Source organism: Chelonoidis abingdonii, chromosome 15 (genome assembly GCF_003597395.2).
Source record: "Chelonoidis abingdonii isolate Lonesome George chromosome 15, CheloAbing_2.0, whole genome shotgun sequence".
NCBI classification, from domain to species: Eukaryota; Metazoa; Chordata; order Testudines; family Testudinidae; genus Chelonoidis; species Chelonoidis abingdonii.
This window is the reverse complement of record NC_133783.1, coordinates 42,569,180-42,587,414: the sequence shown is the minus strand read 5'-3', so window position 1 is coordinate 42,587,414 and position 18,235 is coordinate 42,569,180. Positions and strand designations below refer to the sequence as shown.

The following is an 18,235-nucleotide window of genomic DNA, read 5'->3' as shown; positions in this document are numbered from 1 at the left end:
GCAGTTCAGTTACTGTAATGTTGTGGGAATGTTGACATTAACACTTTCTGGTTTTTATTTTCATTTCATTTGTTTTTGGTTATTTTAACCATGCAAGCTTAACATTACAGGAGTATCCGGTTTATTTGTATTAACTTTATATAAAGCTGAAGCTTTACAACATATGAAATCACTTGTATGGGAATTAAATGTAGATGTTTCTCATTTCAGCACTTTTTGTGCACTTTGTTAGCACAAACCAGTTATGGGCCTCATTCTCAATTTGGCCTGAGTCAGCTATTGGCAAATCCCACAGAGCTGTAAGCACGAGGGTTGGCACTTAATTGCAGTAAGGCTTCTTGTATAAGTAAATGTACTTGAATGAGTATGGGTTTACAGCATGGAACTCAGCATTTGGCCCCATAATTGATTAGTCTGTTATGGGTTGGTTGCTTTAGATATTTTGAAAAGGAAAACAGGAGAAAAAAGCCAATTTATTGAGGTTTGTCTAGAAGTGAGATTGAACAATGTAGAGAGAAGACGACTACATTGTGAAGTAAATATCTCAGAGAAAATTAACAGGAAGTGAGGTCAGAGGTGAATTGTTTTCAGAGATCATTGTGGATGACGCAAGAATTGGAGGACTACAATTTAAGTAAGGAAACTGTATTTGAAAGCAATAGTTGACAGAGAAATCAGCATGCTGTAGGAAGGAGATGTGAATACATATAATGCTGAAAATTCAGCTATACAAGACAAAGCCTCCTCAGCAGGCAGTAGCTATGAACATTACCTTGCAGCAATCTTATCAAACCTTGTATATTTTATGAAAAATATTTTCTGCACTTAACGATTTGTGAAATAATATATACATTAGGCTTCCACAGTACGCAAAGCCACAACGACTCTTTCCTCTCTCACTCCTGAATTAGATTTCATGAGCACAAGTGACATGAAAATCTTATTTGATGCTGCAGTGAGTCCAACCCATTTATAATTATTTTTTCCTTACATTTTCATAAGGATGCTCACTATGGATATTGTAGTATTGGTTCTAACTATGTAAGTACAAATCTGACCAGAAAGCCCTATTCCTAGATTACAGGATTTTTTTTATTAACTTAGGTTCACTTTTGAAACTAATTGATCAACTACAAATTTAGTGAAGAAACCAGAGCAACATAAATACATTTTTGGTTTTCTGTCATAATTACATATTTATCTAAGAAATCCAAAGCCTCCCATTTTGAAGTGTTCCTTTATTTGGGTAGGTGGCCTATACCATTTTGGAGAGGGAGAAATCATTGACCTAAATATGTATTTACCTGAGAGCCAAGCTGTTCCATGAAGAAGGTTTTTTTAAAATAATAAATAAATAAGTTAAATAATAGAAAGCTTTAGTACTAAACCATCTGTGTGTTCAGAGAATATTTAAGGTCACACAAACCAACAAAAGTCCTTAACTCACACAGCTTTCCTTCCTGTTCAGCTTCCTTCCTTTACTCTTCATAGTTCATTATGAAATTCAGTATTAACTGTGAATTTTTTGAATTTTGTCACAACCGTACCATTATTTCTGACGTGCCTTGAATCAGTCAGGATCAGTATTATCAATATTAATGTAAAGAGCTAGTTTAAAGTACTATTCTAATATGCTATTGGACTGGGTGTTGCACAGAATTCACTTTGGTTGTTCAAGCTTTAATCAGTAATACAAAGAGGATCTTTCTATGATGTTACAGTTCAGATATAATTTTTCTGTTAAGGCTGAGAGATGCTGGGTGTATAACTTGATTTGGCAGATGGTGGCTGGGAAACATTTTTAGTAGGAGAATATATGAAATATTTTTCTAAACTCAAGAGAAATTCAGACAAAATTATGAGAGGTTTTAAAAAATAATACATAAGCCTTAGTTTTTTGGCTTTCTGGTTATATAAAATTCATAAATATTGTCCCTGAAAGACTAAGGATGCTTTTGAAACAGTTGAACCTACTAATACGCTTCTTGGCTTGCATCACACGGGCCAAATTCTGAAGTCAGTGAGGTTGCATAGACATGAGGACAAAATTTGTGTGGCACGCTATTTGTCATGGCTGGGAAGACGAACATTCTGTCAGGTTTGTTGCCCTCAAACTATGTAGAAGAGATGTAGATGCACAGCAGTATGTTCGATTTTGCAAGCATTGGTGAATTGCAACCTTACCGCTGCAGGGCTGCCCAGAGGAGTCAGGAGGCCCCCACTGCCGAAGACCGAGCACTTCGGAAGCGGGTCCCAGGGCGGAAGGACCCCCTGCCACCGAATTGCAGCCGAAGACCCGGAGTGGAAGAAGCTCCAGGGGCCTGGGCCCCATGAGAGTTTTCCTGGGGCCCCGGAGCGAGTGAAGGACCCCAGTCCAGGGGCCCCAAAAAACTCTCATGTGGGCCTGGGGCAAATTGCCCCACTACCCCCCTCCTCTGGGTGGTCCTACACCACTGTGTTTTTGGTGTGTGTGTGTGTGTGTGTGTGTGTTTTTGGTTTGGTTTCCAACTTGTTTTTAATCTTTCTGTAATGTTTTGAAAGGCATTATACATTCCAAACACTAACAAATGTGCCTGCAACTTTAACTTCAATTTAAATGGGAACGTTTATATATTTTGCCTGTATTTTTCTACTTAAACTCAGTATCTTCCCTGGTCTTGTCTGCCAGCAACTTACTTTGCCTCTCCCATAAGCCTCATATTTAATCCTCTCCCTTTAGCTTGACAGTGAACTGCCTCTCCCTGCTAGGGCCTCTGCAGTTGCTGCCTTGTTATGTCTCCACCCTTTCTAGGCTGGGCTGGCTCCAGGCACCAGCCAAGCAAGCTCGTGCTTGGGGCGGGAGAGTCTAAGGGGTGGCATTCCATCCAATCCTAGGGCAGCATGGCTGCCCCTCTTTTTTTTTTTTTTTTTTTTTATTCACTGCTCTGGCTCCCCTGGAGGAGGGGAGCACTCTGCTGGGAGCTGGCTGCACGCTCCGTCTTCCCCAGCCGGTGCCAGGTCTGCAGCAAGCCCGGCAGCCAGCATCCTTCCCTCCCCGTCGACTGGAGCAGCATGGAGCCCTCCCAGCAGGTGGCGCGGCGGTAGGAGCCAAGTGATGAGCGCCCTGGCTGTCCTCCCTTCTCTCTGTCCCCCCCCCCGCTCCCTCCCCCTCCCCCCTGCTAGCCGGGGAGCGAAATCCCGGGGAGCGAAATCCATTGCCCGGGGCATTTCTGCAGCGCAGGGAGTCTCGCTAGCCGAAAGTTTGCACCTTGGCTCCAGCCGCCCTGCAGGTTTTTTTTCTTCTTGGACAGCAAAAAAAACCAGAGCCGGCCCTGTTTCTAGGGCTGGTTCTACACATTTTTGTATAGCACTAGTTGTGGAGGCATCAGCGTCTGTGCAGAGAGAAGCACTATGCATAGTAGTAGGATTGGGGTCTTTTCAGGGGCCAGAACTGTGCAGGGGTGCCCTCTGCTGGTCAGTATTGGCCCTGGAGTCACCTAACCTGTGGCGCCTGTTCTCTCAGAAGCATTTCAAAACATGCACATGAAGTTAGGATGATGAAGTTTTATTAATGTATAACAAATTAAAATACTATTCCATTTCTCTCTTTTTATGGAGACAAACTCAGTTCTTTCCCCATCGTAAAGCATCATCTGTTAGGCATTAAAATAAAAAACACAAAGTCCAGTCATCTCAGCCCCTAAATCTAGTGAATAATAAGTCCAGTTGTCTCGGCTGCTATTCCAGATCCATTTTTCATAAGACTAACCAGCCTGCCTCTTTCCTCCAACAGAACTCCACAAAATTCACTAACCCTTGGTCCAGGGCTTCCCCTTCAGGAGCCTAGCCCTTTGCTCCTCATGGGTCTGTCTCTTCCCCCCATGAGCGTGGCCTGCTCCCTGTGGTCCCTTCCTACAAGAATGTTCTTGCTTGTCTGCCATTCCCTTACTGGGCTTCTAGTTCTCATCGTCCTTTTATCCCCACACCTGGGATTAATCATCACAATTAAGCTTCTTTGCTTGTAATGGACTCACGCCAAATGCCCTTGCTCTCCGGTCTAACTTGAAGAGTGTGCTGATCAAATCTTATTATCTGAACTGATCCTATCTTATTACCTCATGGCCAGTCATCCTGTGCCAGGTTTAAACTTCAGTCAGAAATCGTTGTTTGAAAAGCTTTCAGATACCCTCCTCACCTTACATTGTTTTTTCTGCCACTGAATAATTTGCTGAAACTCCTTTTGGGTCAGAACAAGACTTTACATGAATAGTTTAATTTATTTGTGTGAGGGACAGGCAACAGGTACCAGCCATTATGAGATGGAGGGATAGAAATGGTTAGTTTTGAATTGCTGAAAGAGGAGTTTTACTATATTACAGCTATTATAGCTAGGTTTTGAGTACTGCTAGATGGAATTAATACATGTTTTTGGGCTTTGATACAAATAAATCATTTGATACAGAATGTTCCAGGGTGTCTCTAAATACGTCATTCATGAAGTGTTGAAAGGTCACAGGAGCTTTGCTCAGACCAAATGGCATTACTAAGTTCCTACAGTACATCTTCCATTTGTCTTCCACCCTAATGCACACTAGAGTGTAAGCTCTGTGGAAGTCCTGTTTGGAGAAAATTCTGGCGGACTGGACACAATCTAGCAACTCCATGACTGGGGCAGGGGATACCAGTTTCAGACCGTCACCTGGTTTAGAGCCTGATAGTCTATGTAGAGAAATAGCATTCCATCCATTTTCTTAACAAAAAGTATTGGAGCCCTAGCTGGGGAGGTGGAACGCTGGATTAAACCCATGGCCAAGTTTTTATGGATGTACATGAGAAGGGCTCTCAGTTCTGGCTCAGACATTGCCTAGATTTGTCTGTGAGGGATCTTTGCTCTGGGTTGCAGATCTATAGGGCAGTCATTATTCTGGTGCACCGGTAGCATGTCTGCATTTTTATCTTAAAAAATGCCTGCATATTCCCAAAACTTATCAGGAAGACTCAGGCTATTGGATTGGTTGCAGAAGTTTGGGACCTTTCAGCAGTGTTCAGAGGGGAAGCAGATCCTTTTCTGTCATCAAGAGATGCAAGGTCATTTTGCTCCGGGCAGATGATATGGAGAATTAGGGGAAGGTGTGGACAATGGATCACACTGAATTGTAGCAATTACCAGTGACCCTGGAATATGGCTTCTGGGGTACTGATTCCTGTTGCACTGGCCCCAAGGGCAGGAGTGACCCATCTATTGTCTCTACAACAAAGGATGTAGCTTTAAACAGAGGAGGATTTGTAGTGCTTGAGCAGTGTCTGCATCTATGAAATTATCAGCAGTCTCAGAACTGATCACAGCCCACTGTGAACCCGGGCTAAATAGGGGAGAGGGCCGTCAGCTTGGGCCCCATCTATGGTACATAACTGTATCTGTACTTGAAAGCAAGGGGAGGATCTGCATGTCCTGGATCAAGTTTTCTTCGAGCTCTGGGGGTTAGTTCTAAAGCATAGTGGCCTGGTGGTGCCCAGGGTGCCCCACCCATATAGCCCGGGCTCACTTGTTTACTGATTCCCTGTTGTTGAGGTCCATGAGGGGCAAAAAGTGAGGGCATGTTCCAGGGCCGCCCAGAGGGGCGGGCAAGTGGGGCAATTTGCCCCAGGCCCCGGGCTCCGCAGGGGCCCCCAAGAGAACGGGCGAGGCTCGCGCCGCAGCCCGACCCCGCCTCCGCCCCTCAGCAGATCCGGCAGTGTCCCTGAACAGCAGCGCCCTGCGGCTCTGGCAGGACTCCTGAGCGCCCAGCCCTCTCCCTTACCGCGTGGCTTTGAGCAGGGCGGAGCTCAGGAGCCCCGCGGGAGCCGCGCTGCACCGCTGTTCAGGGACACTGCTGGATACGATGCACTGCGGCTCCGGGTGAGCGGGGTGCCAGGACAGAATGGGTTGGGGATTCTAAGGGGGGTGGCCAGTTGGGGGGCAGGAAGTAGGGGGTCAGATAGGGGGCAGGGCCAGGCTGTTTGGGAGGCACAGCCTTCCCTACTCTAAAGCTCATCCAGCAGTTTGAGGCTTGCAGAAGAGCCAAGCTGTAAGCTTTTCCATTAGGGCTACCATCCGTTTTACTTCTCAAATGCCAAATTCTAGTCTATATTCAATTTCAGTGCCATAGGGAGATTCATGTCAGGGGAGAGTAGCTTCATTTAAAATTAGCCACTGGGGGAGGGATCACATGAGAAGAGCAATATCCTCACCACTATTCTTTCCTGCCTCCATGGGAGCCCCCTTCACTCCCTGATTCCTGAGGCTTAGAGGGGTTGTTCAGTGGTTCCATACTTTTTGTTCTGGTGACCCCTTTATAGCAAACCTCTGCTGTGACCGCCTCCATTATTTGAACTTTCTTTATATATGTACACTTTATAATGCTGGAGGAAGTGGGGTTTGAGTAGGGCTGACAGGTCAACCCCAGTCATACTTGTGGACTTCCCTACAGGGGTCCCAGACCCCGTGTGAGAAGCCTTGGGTTAATTTTATTTAGCACCCTGTGTTCATTCATGGCTGTGCTATTTTGGAGGCAATGTCAGTTTTCACAAATAGGCTCATCCAGATTCTGACGAGCTCAATGCTCAGTTTGTGGAAGCCATGTACATAAGCATTTATAAGAAACCCACGTACTACCCAGTTGTGAGGGCCCATGGGTCAGTCTCTAGGAACAATAGATAAATGTGGAAGTTAAGTCCATTGATGGCTATTAGCAGATGGGTAACATCTGGATGTCTAGCCTCTGTTTGTCGTGGGTGGGATGGATGGCAGCGGAGAGCTCACTTTTTCATTACCTGTTAGGTTCACTCCTTGGGGCATTGGCTTGGCCTTGTCTGTAGACCGGTACTGGCTGGATGGACCTTTTGGTTTGACCCATATATGGCTGTTCTTTTGTTCTACCTACTGAACCCTGTATTGGGACAGATATGAGTCAAGGAAAGCCAGCGAGATCAGAACTGGAACAAATCTTGATGGGTGGTGCTCAGGTTGGTTTGGTCACAAGTTGAGGTGTTCAAAAGTTTTGGATTTTTTTAGCAGAATTTTAGTGTTTCTTTTAAACAATCAACACAGCAAGCAGCAATATTTGGCCACCCGCTTCTGACCCCCAAACATATTCAGGTTTTGGCCGCTAATTTTCAGCTTTTAATTTAAAAACACAACAATTTTGAAGGAAGCGACCTTGTCCGCAATTTTTTTCACATTTTAAAACACCTAGTTTTCGATCCAAAAAGTTTGAATGGAAAATTTTCTTACCTTATGCGCTTTAGTGCCTTCTTCAGGCACTAGTGATGCTGAGAACCAGCGATACTTGTAAGAAGTTTTCTCAAATGGTTTGTGCCGAATGTGGGGTTTTTTTCCCAGGGTTGCCCCTGGCGGGGAGCATGTGGGGCAATTTGCCCGAGCCCCGCAGGGACCCCCACGAGAATACAGTATTGTAATTTTTTTTATGGAAGGGGCCCCCAAAATTGCTTTGCCCCAGGCCCCCTGAATCCTCTGGGCAGCCCTGGCATGTTCTGGCGCGCTGCAATAAAAGCATACTTTATTGCACAGTTGCTATTCCTCTTCTTCCAGGATTAAGCATTGGTGGCCCAGGTAAACCTGCATTGGTTCATGGCTGGGTCCTGGATTTTTCGGCATGGGGGTAGGCAAAGTGGCGGAATATTGGTACTTCTCTCCTCCTTTTGCTCACATAGCTAGTTGTTGATATGGAAAGAGAGAGAGGTCAATAAAAGCATCCATGCTGTTCAAGGTCTTGATGCATGCTAGTTCATCCTTTACCTCACTAAGTCTACACCGAAATTGGTTCAGTTGGGCTGCCTCGTTCTACTCAACGTCGTCTGCGAGTCGCAGGAACTGGGCTGCACATGAAGCAGCTGGACCTCGCCCTTGCTGGAGCCTTCATAGCATGGCTTCTGCTGAGCGAGCATGATGAGGGTTATCAAAAATTGTGGCAAACACTCACAGGAAATCTGTCTGTCATTCTGGTCCTTGGGGTCAGTATTTTCTGTGGCACCTATTTCACACAGTGCTCCTTGGATGTGGCTCTGCATGGCAGACCTGGGTTCTAACCCCATGGATCCTTATGATTCCAAGATAGACGTGTCACTACTTTTCTGAATAAGATTCAGCCACGTGCAGAAATAAGATATGTCCCACACTTGAAGAGATTTAACTGTCATGTAACTTTTGCATCTATTGCTTCTGTGTATAATAATTACTTGCACTTGGAAAATGGACTGGACATATGTATAATGTCTGGACCTACTATAAGCAGCACACTTTTACAGCAGCCTCTGAAAGGATATTGGCAAGATTACAGCCCAGCTGTATTTTTGTGGCTTTATTATTTCCTGATAATATGGCAACAACGACTAAGTCAAAGCAGAAGTATTTAGTCAGAAGAGAATGAAACCAGGAAATTAGGAAATGAGAAGCTTCCGGTATCAGAGGCAGCCGCTAGGAAAAACTGGAAGGATAGTTTATCAGAAAACAGATGCTTTACACGCCGGAAGCTGACAGAATGAAACTGAAGAGCGATTAGGTAATTTGATGAGATGTGCAGAAGAGAAAATTTAGACTGGATCTACAGAACGTGTTCAGGAAGGTAGGAGACTTGAAATGTGGGCCACATTAAAGACCAGGAGGAGATCAAGGCAGGATAAAGAAATCAGAGCAGGTAAGTCAGCACTTATAGGAGGAACAGATACATCATTAATCAGAAATATAAGCACTCATAGCTCCATGCCTTTTTGATGTACTATCATGTGTTGAGGGTGGGGCAGGACTGTGTCAGAAGACTGTTATAAATGTATATTTTACTTTTTGATCTGAGCATCTTCAAATGAGCTCAGTCTGATTTCTTACATGGAAGGGCACAATGTTATCAGAAGAGTAGACAGCACAATTGCATTAACAGAATTATTACCTATTTCTCCCCTTCCCCTTCACTCACCCCCAAAATTTCTAAGTTAGGGTGTGTCTACACTTAAAATGCTATAGCAGCACAGCTACACTGTTGCAGCTACGCCACCGTTGTGCTTCAGTGTAGATATTACCCATGCTGATGGGATGGTTTCTCCCATCGCCATGGGTAATCCACCTCCCCAAGGGACGGTAGTTAGGTTGACAGAACAATTCTTCTGTCCACCTAGTGCTGCATACACTGGGGACTAGGTCAGTACCGCTCTGTCTTTCAGGAAAGAGTATTTTTCATATCCCTGAGAGATGTAGCTGTACCAATGTAAATTCCAAGTGTAGACCAGGTCTTAGCTCAGTTGGCAGTTCAGAAGAATAGATGACATAGCACCCTACTCTTTCCAACTAAAAATGAAGAGAGTGACTAATTACTTAATGTTCCGTTTCACCCTACGAGACCCTGAATGTTAGTTCCTCCAGGCAATGAAACCCTTATTGGAAAGCGATCTCTGGCAATACTTAAATCAGCTACTTGAAATAGATCATGAATGTGATTTTGAATTTGACATAAAAAAGTAGATCCACTCTAGAAATGTATCTCAATTGGTAGCATAGGCAGGCACATCTAATATTGTAACCATTGAAGGATCCCTGCCTTAACCTCCATGAATAGGTACTAGCTCAAGTAATCAGGGTTTGTGATTTCAAGAGTGAATGCACTCAGGCATTTCTGAGATGGTCAATGGTAATAATGTACTTTGTACCACCTGTGGTAATTTTTTTTTTAACATAAATTGTAGTCTTTAATGTAAACCTTTTGCGTCTTGTATAACTATTACATGCTCTTGGCATAGTCATAGGAAGGCAAAGAAAAGTACATCTAAATTGTGTACAGCTCTTTTCTCCTTTTTTTAGCTTGATGGAAGATTCATTACAGTTTACTGTATATCACATACTGACAGCTTATGGTTATAAATGCCAGTGTTCTCTAATAGCATTCAGACACAGAGGAAAATAGATGGGGTGCATCTGCATGGCATTTTTCCAAACTGTAATTCCCAGCCACGGCTGAGATTTAAAGGGCTCAGGGCTCCCCACCGCTGCAGGCAGCCCAGAGCCTTTGAATCCCTGCTGTGGCTGGGATTTAAAGGGCTCAGGGCTTCTCGTGGCTGCGGGCAGCCCACAGCCCTTTGAATCCTGACCGTGGCTGAGATTTAAAGGGCTCGGGGTTCACCGCCGCTGCGGGCAGCCCAGAGCCTTTTGAATCCCGGCCACGGCTCCAGTGGATGGGCTGGGGCTGGAATTTAAAGGGCTCGAGCTCCCCTCAGTGGCAGGAGCTCTGGGCCCTTTAAATCCCTGCCCCAGCTCCGCAAAGCTCCGAGTTCCCCCAGCTGCCAGAGCCCTGGGCCCTTTAATTTGCCCCTGAGGGCTCCCAGGCACCTCTGCAACTGAGAGCCCCTGGTTGATATAAAATCAAGTATCACCTCCCTGCCCTCAACCTTCCTTTTTGGACCCGAGCTGTTTTGGTGGGGTAGTGCTGGGGAAGGAGGGTTTGTTTCTGCAGGGCTGGGTGGTGCTGGGGGCGGGTGTTTCTGCGGGTCCGGGGGGTTTCGGCCCTCAGCTGTTTTCTTTGGAGTAATGTGGCCCTTGCCGCTTTACGAGTTGTACAGGCCTGCTGTAGAGTAAATGGGGGAAGCTAAAAACACAAAAGAGTAAAGTCCAGCAAGAGAGAGAGTGGCAACCAGCTTAATCATAAAAGTTATTTGTTGAATGATAGTGATAACTACACAAGGAGAGCCTAAACCAACATAACATACATTGTTAAAGGTTAATACCTAAGGTAGAAAGGAAAACAGAGAGAGAGAAAGAAGGGGATCTCACCCACTCCATGAGGCTTGAACTGGTCGGAGTTCCCAGGTGATGGTGATAGCTCAGAGTCCTGAGAGGTAGAGGCAGGCAAAGCCCCAAGCATGATCAGTTAGGAGAAGATGGAATCCCAGTGAACTGATGCATAGTTTGGATCTAAGCAGCAGAAGACTTACTGGAGGACAAGTAGGGATTTTTATAGATTTGTTTATGGGTAAATTGATGACTCAAGGGTTTTCTTTAGGCTAGACAATAGGAGCTGATCACTCTTGGCTATGGGTGGTGTTTTCTTCGGGGAGGTCACAGTGCAGCTAGGCTGCTTCAGTAGTTTGGATATCAATCAAGGATTCATTACTAGAATTGGTCTGATAACTGCTGAGCTGGGTGTGGGCAGACGTACGTTCATTAACATCTGGAGCAGAGATTCCCATGATGCAATCCTTCCCTGCTTTTTCTGGTCAGTGTGGTTCTCTGTTCGCCATTCTATATGCAAATTGAGATGTCTCGCTGTCCTATCTTTCATGCAGATGAGGCGAGGGGAGTTGTCTCTGCTCTCCATGTATGCAAATGGAGATGTCTTAATCTTGTCACCTTTGTCAGGAGGGATCTAAGTGTGTCTCCCATCTGCCCTTCATTGTTCTCTGCAAGTCTTTTCTCTGATGGGCTTTGGTTTAAGCAGAGGCTGGTGCGGGGTATCTTTCATGCGTCGAAGAGGCTGGATACTGCACCCTGGTTCCTTAAGAACACAGAGCTTACTGGTATCAAGTTGACATTTTTCTAAACTGTAATTCTTTCTTGTTAGTTATTTTCATATCTGTATTATACATCCTTTTTAGATTGTCCATTTCACAGTCCCACTGCACACAGATTTTACTGATGTAGTAAAAAACTAAATTTACGTAAGCATTGTAAGTTCAGGAGTTATGTTTTGATCAGCATTAAAATATGAGAAAATGTGTAAATCAACAAAATGTTGTGGATATTGATCTCTATGTGCACTATGAGCATATATTGTACTGTGTGGAAAAGGAGGAGCAGCGATCTGTTTAGTGGATTTGTTTTCCTCTGTTAATCCATACATCTTTCAGTCATTAATTTGAAGAAAGCCCAAGCTGATAGACTATCTGACTGCTCTTCAGTGGTGTATGTGATATCAGTATGGTGATCTCAATCCAACCCAAACCAGACAAGTGATCACATCACATAGAAACATAGCTTGCACCTATGGGATCTACGCGTCTCACAAGGAAGGCAAAGGATTGAATGGACATGAAGACTGAACTGCTTCCTACTCATTGACAATTATAGGTCAAAGTTCAAACACATTAGCTGGAGCAAGGTGAGGAAGTTTCCTTCTGTGTTTCCACTTTTGTTCTGAGGCTAAATAGAAGAGGTCCTCCTTTTCTCAAAGGTTATCAATCAAGAACTTTTCATAAGTTCTAGATTTACGTATAGCTTGGACAGCATCCCTTCAGACTTAATAGAAAGACTTCCATTGACTTCAACAGAAAGGTGGATCAGGGCTTTAAAGAAATAAACTATGCTCTAGAAAAGCTGTTTATACAGTTTGGGTGAAATTTGCCTCTGTGCCAAGAGCAAAAACAAAAGCCTGTGTACTTAAGTCCCACTTAAACTGTACTTTGAGGGCTTTAGTGGTATTGAAGTATTGCATAGCCCTTTTGTGGGCCCCCTTCATATGAGTGAATTTCATCCTAGTCTATCAGAGAACGATGCTCACAGCTGACATCTCCATGAGAGAATTTTTTTTTAAAATAGCCTTTTTAATAACTTGCTTTTTCCTCTATCAAAAATGAAGGCTGTTTGAACAAAATTCATAAATTCAAGGACATAGTTCCAGTATTCTATGCCAACTAGGGAAATAGACGGTGCTTGCTTTCATTGCACTCCTTGAGTGGCTGGGGGAATCTTTCCCCATATCAGCTCTAATATCCAGGAATAACAGTGTATTTATATCAGTTTTTCCTCCTTTATTCGCAATTTCCTTGTTTTACTCATTTAAACTGGTAGTTTTACACGAATTTACTAACAGTCTGGAGTGTTTAAATTATATATCCTTGTGAATTAATCTACATGAATAAATATAATCAATATGGTGGCATGAGTTACAGATGAGACAGTTTTATAACATTTCTTTATTTAACTCTACTGTTTCTCTATTAATGTTATCGTTTGCAGTAGGTTTTAGCTGAGGTCAGCATAATTGGTGATTGACAGTATTAAAAACTACAGTTGTCATGTATTTCATGCATCTGACGAAGTGGGTATTCACCCACAAAAGCTCATGCTCCAAAACGTCTGTTAGTCTATAAGGTGCCACAGGATTCTTTGCTGCTTTTACAGTTGTCATGGACACTTTATAGATTAGTAGAGAAAAATTGTTGGTCTAGATGAGAAGATAAATCTAGGCTTCCTGACAAACATCTTAGAGGAAATGTCTTCTCCAGCTTCCACTGGATATCCATACAGATTATTTAAGGGCTGTTTTCAGGCAGATCTTTTTTCTATTAAAAATGATCAATAAATGTGTTTAAAATTTTTAGGGCAATTCTCTGGAGCTATGCATACATAAGAACAAACAAACACAAATCCAGTGTTTTTGCATTTTGAATGCTATAAATGATTCAAATTGGCATAACTTGCTAAAAAAACTAAAAAAAGTGTAGCCTTCCAAAGATTTTCAAGTAAATTGTTTTTCCTTTTAGTATTTTCTGTATGAATAGGTTTTATTATTGCTTTCTTTTTCACTTAAGTGTTTATGAAAAATAGTAAATAGGTGACAAACTGTTTTTGTGCAACAATCCTAATTTGGAAATTACTGTCCCAACTAGGTAAAAGGCATTGTGACCTATAGCCACCATTAATAATCCTGACTGCAGTGCAGAGATTTTAAATAGAACTGCATAGAAACCCTCTTCCTCAAAAAGTGCCCCATTCTTTAAGAGCTTTGAGTTTCTGGAAGAGATGATTACTAAAATGAGTGGGAATAGCTTCCAAATAGTATCCCTTAGAGTACCACAGAACTGACAAATTTGTGTATTGCAAGAGTTTTAGAAAGGACTGCCTTCCAAAGACTGTAAAATAATTTGTTTCCTACCTGACTGTTTTCTATCAGTTTGGTGTTGCAAACCAGATATTTTAGCCTAGCTGTAGTCCACCAAATTCGAGGTGAATTTAAGGACCTTCTCAGTTTTCCCTTTCTTTGGTTTAAAATTGCTTCAGACTTCCAAAGGCAAAAGAATATTATAAAACAGAGCTTTCGAGCTTGTTTATAGATTCATAAACTTTAAGCCCAGAAGGGACCGTTATGATCCTTTGGTCTGACATGCATAAAGCAGGCCAACTAATCTGACCAATAATTTCTGCATCACACCTATAGCTTATCCTCAAGCTATAATATATCTTTGTTTTTAAAAAATATAGTCTTTACTTAGACTGCAAGTGATGGAGAATTTACCACACATTCTCAGGTAAGTTGTTCTAGTGGTTAATTGTCTTCACTGTTAAAAATTTGTACCTTATTTCTACTGTGAATTTGTCTAGCTTCAACTTCCAGCCACAAGAAAGCATACGAGGGGTAAAGTCTCTGCTGCATCTAAATTCCACTGAGTACAATAGGACAGGGGACTGTTAGCCTGTTAATACTCCAGTTCTCTGCCCAGCTGCAACCTTGAGAGCAGCTGCCTCTGGTCCACTAAATGTCAAGTAGGGATTCCAGGAGCAATTTTACTTCAGCCAGTCTCTTTCCTCCACCCAACGTGAAGGAACAGCAGAAGAATTTCAGTTTTGACTTTGATGAGGCCCCACACAGGCGCATCAGTCTGCCCACATGCAACAAACTGCAGGATCAGAGTCTTAAGTAACCAAGCTAAACTCACATGGCAGGTTTAGACCCTGACCCTGCAATTTGGTATTACTGGAGGAAATGCTGTTCCTTCACTGTCAGTTCGGCTCCACCTGGACTAAGTGCTCTGCTTGCACAAAACAAGTTGCAGGATTGGGCCTGTGTTTTCTAATGATGATTTTTAGACTGGCCTAAGTAAAGACTTTGGGAAGTGATGCAGGAGTCTTCTGATGATGTGATCTGCATAAACCAGTACTGTGCTTAATATTGATTCATAGTGTACATATCAGCCTCAGTATAATCAAAATATTATGACTGAGGCATATCTATTGGTTTAATATCATATAGTTTAGCATAAATTAATATAGTGCAGATTTGATTTTGGGATCAGTGCAGATAAATAATACGTTGAGGATGTGATGTTGTTCATATGAAAAGCTAATGAATTGTTGGTCCCCTGGAAACAGTGGCCTAATTGGATCCATGCAGGTTGACTCCCGCTGAAGTCAGGGGGGATCTGTGTCGTGGAAAAAGATCCACTTTCAGGGATCAATGCACTGACTAAAAAAATTTGAATTTCTGCTATCAAAACTTCTTATTTATTAAAGTTGCTGCCTCTTGGATCAAAAGTATAGTTACAAAAAGCAAATGCATCACCTGACTCAGTGAATTATTCCACAGCATCTCAGTGAAAAAAGTCTAGGAAAATGGGGCAATATCAAAATCTATGACAAAAGGTACAACATGCCAGGGTATACATATTGATAATATTTACTTCTGTTTTATTTTTTTAGTGACAAGGATGCTCCAGAGCTTTTTTGTGTCCCTAACAAAGCTTTGTCTTTTAGAAAGATAAATGAGAGAATCAGATGCTTACTGCATGCCCAATAGGTGACTACATTCAGAAACAGATGTTACTCTTCACTCCTTGTGTAATTAATGCTGTTTTATTGTAATAAAAACACCAGTCACATAACAGGTGCCCTTCAGACAATTCCATGTAACAAGTTCAACATCTGGTATATCAATTTCAATTTCAGTTTGTTGTGTAATTGTTCCTTATATATATAATTCACTGGGTGGTATTTCTGTCCAATTCAAAGTGCCTTTGTTACAGATGTTTTTTTGTTTGTAGATGCATGATTCAGTAAATAGCTAATTAACTTAAATAGATGTCTTTATGGTCTGAGTTAGTACATCTGCCTTTCAATATGAATATGAGGGCTGGTCTACACTAAGGGGGGAAATCGATCTGAGATACGCAACTTCAGCTTCGTGAATAGCGTAGCTGAAGTCGAAGTATCTTAGATCGAGTTACCTACCGTCCTCATGGCGCGGGATCGACGTCCGTGGCTCCCCCTGTCGACTCCGCTACTGCCGTTCGCGTTGGTGGAATTCCTGAGTCGACAGGAGCTCGTTCGGGGATCGATATATCACGTCTACATGAGACGCGATATATTGATCCCCGAGAAATCGATTGCTACCCGCCAATACGGTGGGTAGTGAAGACACGTAGCGTGAGATTCAAGAAAATATTTCAATATGTCAAGTATAATCGGTAAATGCTGGCAAACATTGATTTCACCATATAAACACCAACTGAGGAAAATATATTTCCATCAATAACAATCAAAATTTACAGAGGCAAAGTAAGGAAAATGCTGCTTGACAGCTTGACTCAAAATCTGGTGATTTTGACTTATGAATTAGGCTTGTGATAAATGGAGTAGGGGGTGAATAGTAAAAACAGGTATGATTTGCAGCTATTTATTTTGTATATTTTGTGATGTTTTGTGTTTTAACCATTTATAAAGCTTTAATTTTTGAATCTCAATATCTACTGTCATTAAATAATTGTCTGACTCCCATAATTTCCTGCAATTGTGAAAAAATTAATTGATAAAATTGAAAAAATGCTTCAAAATAAACATTGATATCTGTCAAAATTATGTATTTTAAAAAAATCAAATTCTGCCAAGCCTAAGTGTCAGTATTTTGGATTTTCTTCTAGTAGCTAGAGTTATATAGTATTTCTATGCTATTTCTCAACTGTAAAGCAAACACACGTCCACATTTTGCAGAAATGGGGACCACAATGTGAATTTGCCAAGAAACAGCTACAGATACTTGACATAAAATGGAGTGGACATCATCTGTTATAGGTCCAAGTGTAAGGTGTTTTGAGACCTATGCCATATGTGGTCCACACATCCCTATTACGTCTGAGGTCAGTCTATGGAAGTATAATAGAATGCTGTTAGCCACATTTGGTCCACAGGCTGCGGCTTGTCTACCCCGAGACAGTGCTGATGGGTGAATGCTAATACCTGTACGCTGTTAAGTGAATGTTCTAGTACTGAAAAAGAACACTGAACAGTACATATATAGTATTAACATTTATTTGAGGACCATAACGCAGTGATACCTTTTTATATTTTGATAGGATTTGATTTTCTGTCTCTGATTACTCCTAATGCTAATATACCTGGATACAGAAGAATTAATAAGAAGCAGCATATCGCTATGTATTTTGACTGTTTTTTTGCATTTAAATACCTCTGCATCAAAAATTATTTTAAAATAAAGCACTAAAGGAATTTTATTGTTAATATTAATATCTCTTTTGGTGGCTGGCCAAATCCTACAAATCACTACTCTTGTGAGTAGTTCCACTGAAGTTAATGGACTGTTAGCATGAGTCAGGTTCAGCATTTCACTGGTCCAAAAATAATCTGTCAATTAACTAGTCAAAAAATGTGCAAACAATGTCAAAATGGTCAGATATTTTAAAGCTTTAATTTATTAAAACAAAAACAAGTAATACTTACACTCTCAAATAGGGTTAGTCTTAGATACTTATGCTTAATTACAAAAACAAATTACTTAACTGAATTATTTTAGCTGATAAAAATGCAGAACACAATGAAGTGATGTACTGAAAGAGTTGTTATTACCACCTTTTTAATCAGTGTTAGACTGGTGTTGAAACGTGAACATTATTCAAGATTGAACAGTCACAAATGAAAAGAAAAATGAAATTAAAGAGAAATTAAAAACACATCACAATTACAGTAACTCCTCAGTTAATGTTGTATTTATGTTCCTGAGAAATGCAACTTTGAGTGAAACGATGTTAAACGAATCCAAATTTCCCATAAGATTTAATGTAAATGCTGGAGGTTAGGTTCCAAGGAAATTTTTTGGGTCAGACAAAAGGCATTATATGCTGTACAGTACTGTACTGTGGTCAGGACCGGCACTAGAGTTTCTGGCGCCCTAGGCGCCGGGACATTTAGCCGCCCCGCACGCGGGTCTCGTGGCTCCCTGACCTCCGGGGGAGGGGGAGGTGCCCTGGGCTGCCGGGCTGCGGCGGCGGCTCCCTGACCCGGGGGACACCTTGGGTTGCGGGGCTGCAGAGGCGGCGCCCTGACCCGGGGGACACCTTGGGTTGCCAGCTGCAGACAGCTGCTGCCTCTGGCAGCTCAGCCCCTCCAGCAGCAGNACCTTGGGCTGCCGGCGGCGGGCAGCTGCTGCTGCCGGCAGCTCAGCCCCTCCAGCAGCAGTGGCTGCAACCATTTAAAAATTTTTTTGGG

General features: G+C 42.4%; 1 protein-coding gene across 1 annotated transcript in view; it reads left to right on the top strand.

Annotated features, from left to right (window-relative positions):
- Positions 1 to 8,618: 8,618 nt before the first annotated feature.
- PTPRE (protein tyrosine phosphatase receptor type E) overlaps positions 8,619 to 18,235 on the top strand; it is a 131,077-nt gene continuing 121,460 nt past the window's right edge. Inside the window, exon 1 of the mRNA XM_075072741.1 lies at positions 8,619 to 8,675. The gene's annotated coding sequence lies outside the window, so the exon portion shown is untranslated. The remainder of the gene's footprint in view (positions 8,676 to 18,235) is intronic.